Genomic DNA, 5,843 nt, shown 5'->3' with positions numbered 1-5,843 from the left:
TCCTCAGTTTCCTTCATTTAATTTCAGAAAGTTCTGGCACATCCAGTAATTTGTTTGATGCACTTAGTCAGTTTTTGTATTGGACTATAGTCCCTGGCATAAGGTTATGTAAATTAGTGTGTCGCCGCCTACCTATGGTAACTTATTTGTGTTTCCATAATCTGAGCCAGTGGAAGCATGTGATGTTAAACAAAGAGGCCCCAGAATGGAGCCTTGGGGAACTCTGCACGTATATTGTATGTTCAGATGTGTATTACCTATTGACACAAAGTAATCCTATTCTTGAAGTAGGATTCAAACAGTTTAGTACTGAGCCAGAAAAGCCAACCCAGTTTTCAAATCGGTTAGTAATATGTCATGGTCGACCGTGTCAATGCAGCACCTAAGATCAAGTAATACTAAGACTGAAATTTTGCCATTATCTGTGTTAAGGTGGATGTCATTAAAGACCTTAACGAGAGCCGTCTCAGTGCTTTTGTGTGGTCTGAAACCCGTGAAAGGTATCACAAACTGTTTTGACAAGAAATGGGTGAGTTGTTGAAAAAAACCTTTTTCAATGATTTACTTAAAAACGGAAGGTTGATATTGCCCTATAGTTGCTCATTGGTGTGTGTCTCAGATTGTCTTTTTAAGATGGCTTGATTACTGCAGTTTTCAGGGCCGTGGAAAGATTCCTGAAAGAAGAGACGTGTTCACAATCTGTAGAAGAGTCAGAAGCCAAAAATTCAAGACATTTTGAAAACACCTTGGTAAAATATCAAGGCAACAGGAGGAGGATTTCAGAGTTGTATAATGTCCTCCAGGTTTTTTAGGTTGATCGTATGAAATTCTGTCATATTGGAACGTTTTGCTTGAACACTGTGAAAACACATATCTTGGACTGATATGGAGGCGGAATGTTGTCTATCTCGAATTTTGTCTGTGAGAAGGAGGCAAATCATTGCAGCCCTTGGTAGATACAGTTCAGATGCAACTGGTACTGGAGGGTTTGTTAACCTATCGACTGTAGCAAACAAAACACGTGAATTGTATTTGTTTAGAGATAATATCAGTGAAGAAGGACCGCCTTGCATTCCTCAGTTCCAAATTATAAAGCACAAGTCTCTCTTCATAGGTGTTATAATAGACCAAAAGATTTGTTTTTGCGCACTTGTTTCAGCTTTTTTCTGTCTCACCAGTAGGACATTTCTCCATGGAGATCGTTTCTTACCAGAGAAGCCTTTAACCTTAGTGGGAGCAATGGCATCAATAACATTTGTATTTTACCGTTGAAATTATCTACAAGCTCAGTCACTGAGACCCCAGAGAGGGCGGGTGTGGAGGAGAAAAGCTGAAGATGTTCATGGTGTTTTCAATGATAACCGTTTTCTGATTTCTTTGTTGGACACTTAAAAAAAAACACAGTAATGATCAGAGAGAGCAACGTCACCACAACCTTGGAAATTTTCAGACCCTGAGACTATCAGGTCCAGAGTGTGCCCTTAAGCTGATATTGGCTTATTCGACCATTCAACAGGTGCATGTACATTTTTTTTGTGTTCACTGAACAAGCCTGGAAAACATTTTTAAACCTTACATAAAATCTCTATATTATTTAGATTTGTTCAAAAGTAGCTTTAAATTTTTTGAAAAAGAGGCGTTTGTTTTTGCTGAGAATACTTCTTACTCACTGTATTATTGGACAGATTTATTTACTAGTTACTTTACAAAGATATAGTGAACACAAATATACGAAAATGACAAGGACAGCAGAAGCAATAGGTCTGTTGACAATGCATTAATTTAAAAAAAAAAAAAAGGTTTTGTAATTGTCATGCACAAATTCAAACATTCCATACTTCCAGCGTCTCCATGTTAGGAGTTGCCACTCTCTTTAATTATTTAGTCTTTGAACTTATCTTAATAATTTTGAATTTGTAAAATGGTTGAATAAAAACTGCATTGAGAAGTTGTTACTTTGGGTGTGTAATTGTGATGGCATTCTTACGTGTTTCTACAAACCAAGAATACATCATTACGAAGAAATAATCATGTTTATACCTAATTCAAAAAGCGCAGTCCAATACATATAAAAAAAAATGTCTCGGAAAATGGAGAAAAAAAGTGTACACACCAGCATGGTTCAAAGGGCCAACAACATTGTAATGATACAATTATTTGAAACTAATATTACCATGTTAGTCGGAGACCACAGCAGGAGTAACAAAAACAAATGAGATCTTTTTTTTCGAGGAGATCGTCAGCCTCTACTGGCCGTAGTACAGAACAAAAATAAATTACATCATGGTTCTATTTGTTAATGGAACTATACAAGACAGGGATGTTTGACAAAGACACATTGATGTAATGTCAAGTCATATTCAACTTAAAACACATTCCACCTCATACTTCATGAAATACATAAACCATAAACAGTACAAACATGTCAACTATAAAAACATGTGTGGTTCTTTAAGTCAGATTTGGTAATGAATACCTAAAATATTTTGTTTCCTGTAACATGTCTAGTGTATTTTCATCATCATCTTAAAAATGGACATGCTACTGAAGATTGGGTATGTTCGATGTCCCAAACCATATTGCCATATGACTAAGTCGGCGGTAACAACAGCTATGTGAGTCTTCATTTTGGAATGCATTTCTATAGAATTAAAAAGAAACATGTTATTCAGTGTAAAGACCACTTAACCTTCTTTTGCGTTCAAAGGGGTAAGCATTTTCTGATACATTATTGTGCTGCAAGAGTACATACCCTGTATGCATATCTACATTAAAAATAAACTTTGTTTTGGTAGTGCAAAGCTAAAAAGTTGGACCAATAATTTATTCTCAAAAATATAAACGTTATGTTTTGGTCTAACTACGTGCCCTAATCCCGACTAACGGGCTGTTTTTTTAAGTCTTTCACACACACTGCAACCAACCATAGAACGCTTTTGACCACAAACAAACCCCATCATCAACCAAAGTAGAAAAAAAAAACACATTACTGAACAATTGAATGATAAAACAATACTGTGTGCTTTTTCATTATCACTAAATAAAACTCAGCAATTTATCATGAAAACAGGCAAATGAAAAGGAGGAGACTAATGCAGTGCATTTATTCCTTTGTTGACGTCACATTCACATTCTGATTGTACCGCTGTTGTCTTCTCAATGGTGAGAAACCACTACAGCAACCGTATCTTAGGACTTTCAGTCCCGTTTCCCGCATCACCAATCCTCCTCTTTCTGTTTGTTTTGATCAGAGACATGGCTAGTGTCCTACCTCATCGTACTGCCTCTCTATGTCTACTAAGCAAAGATAGTGTTGAAAACCTCAGACGGTAATCAGTGAACAAATAAAGGCAGATTAGTAGGATTGGAGTGACTGAGCAGCATTGTATCATCCTAAACAGATGTGTACAACAACTGGGTGTACAGTGAGTGTACAGGACATAATCTCTGAGCTGTTAACCTCCATTATCTTAGCTTAATCTGAGATTCTCATCCAGGCGTTATGTCTGGACTCACCTGCTCTCTCTGCGTTATAGAAAGAACAGGCTAGATAATATTTGTACACTCCGTGTACAGTTAACACGCTCGTCGGGTGGATTGAAAAGGCAGTCTTCAGTCAGATGGGCTTATATAGCAGGTGGTGGACATATCTCTTGTACCGGTGTGTCGCACTGAGCACCATCACTCCATCCTGTGACAGAAAAAAAGACAACAAAAGGAAAATAAAGTAAAAAAAAATAAAAATAAATAAAAAACCTCTGAAACAATGAAATGCATGCTTGCAGTAAGTACATGTGTGCCGAGGGAACAATGGTATCAGTAGAGTACAATTCTTAAACCATAGAAGTTGTGGGAGGGCCACCCACTAATATTGTAAAAACAAATGTAAGAGAAACTGGAGCAACTTATCTGTTGTGGTTGCAATCTGCAATAGAGTCCACTGTGTATATAGGTCTGTTTGTTCTAGAATGTGGCTTTCTATTTTAGCTTAGTAGCTATGAAACCACCCAGTAAGCATACCATGCAGCATTTGTCGCTTAAAGAGCAAACTGAAAAGTGATTTGTGACTATTCAGAGCAACATAGGACAACTAACAGAGCTCCTGCGGCGCAGATCTGCGTTGCCTAATTGCCGGTGCATCTATGGAACCTCTGTTAAAAAAAAGGAACAGTTCATTATAAACTTCAAGTAAAAAGAGTTACTGCTCATACATACAATACAGCATTTTATCTGCCTTTCTCAAAATTGTGTGATCACGGCTGCAAAGCTCCTTACACCAGAACTCATTTGGAAATACCGCAAGTGGTTTAGATGGAAATCCACAGCAAATTGTGACTCTGCTTGGGTCTCATTATAAATATTTGCCCCATTTTAGTTGACACTGCGTTAGTATTTTATATCTTTTTTTTTCCTGTCACAATGTGGGAAAAGGCCTATTATCTGTCTTAGCCTTATTAGCAGCGTGTTATCATTGTTGGCATTTCACCGGTGAAACGCTGTGCAAGCTATGCAGAAGTTCGCTAACAGCTGGAGCAGCTCACAGTTTACTATATATGCTGATAAAGTGGTCATTTCTAAGTGTCACCAGAGAAAGTGTTTGCCACAGTTCAGCAACCACGTGTTGTTGGAAATCAGCAAACACTCAATACTTTATCGATGTGATTCAGTCAACTTGAGACCTTACCTTAGGAAGAGCGTTAGAGGTGGTTGAGCAAGACATGGTTGGGTTTCTGGGAGTAATGCGGGGTCACACTGAATATGAAAGATTTAGGAAGAAAACAAAACATGTTGAACCACTTTTCTTCAATTTTCAATGTGCAATATTCACGTTTTCCGTTTCCCAGTTTCTATGCATTCTGTGGATCTTCTGATGGTGTAATGGTCTCAGAGGTTTGTGATTTGACTATTTTTGATCATACATCTTGACAAAGATTTTAACGGTGATGTTAACATAGTTAACGTATGTTTTAGAATGTGACAGATTTGGGGAAAAAAAAACTAATTCTTCCAGGAAATCCACAGTGGAAATAACTGCGTGGGATAAGCTTCATTGAACTGCTTCGTAGCTACTTACAGAAATCCAGTTCTTTGTTGCGGCAGGAAGGTGGTTGTTTTTGGAACAAAAGAGGAACGATTAAAAGTCTGCGCTCAGCTTCAAACTACAATGTTTAAAAACAACAGACAAAGCCAGAAATCTTGGTGTAGTCATGGACTCAGACCTGAACGTAGCTGTCTGATTGATTTTTTAGGGAGACTGTTAAGACACCGTTACAGTGTCAAGTCTATTGAAGATGAAAGCATGGACAGTTTTTCCAAATCCTGTTGACACATGAGTCCTTTAACCCCTGATATATTCTTAAGGTGATATAGGTGACTTTGTAATTGTCTTAATGTGGCTGTAAAGTTCAGGTCTGAGTCCATGACTACACCAGATTTCTGGCTTGTCTGTTGTTTTTAAACATGTAGTTTGAAGCTGAGCGCAGACTTTAAGTTCCTCTTTTGTCCAAAAACAACCACCTCAGTTTTTCTTCATTAATTTCAGAAAGTTCTGGCACATCCAGTTAATTGTTTGTGCACTTAGTCAGTTTTTGTATTGGACTATAGTCCCCTGGCAAAAAGGTTATGTAAATTAGTGTGTGCCCGCATACCTATGGTAACTTATTTTGTGTTTTCCATAATCTGAGCCAGTGGAAGCATGTAGATGTTAAACAAAAGAGGCCCCAGAATGGAGCCTTGGGGAACTCTGCACGTCAATTTGTATGTTCAGATGTGTATTACCTATTGACACAAAGTAATCCTATTCTGTAAGTAGGATTCAAACCAGTTTAGTATGACCAGAAGGC

The sequence above is a fragment of the Etheostoma spectabile genome, chromosome 16 (assembly GCF_008692095.1).
Source record: "Etheostoma spectabile isolate EspeVRDwgs_2016 chromosome 16, UIUC_Espe_1.0, whole genome shotgun sequence".
NCBI lineage: Eukaryota > Metazoa > Chordata > Actinopteri > Perciformes > Percidae > Etheostoma > Etheostoma spectabile.
The sequence above is the reverse complement of the archived record's forward strand: the minus strand, read 5'-3'. Positions refer to the sequence as shown.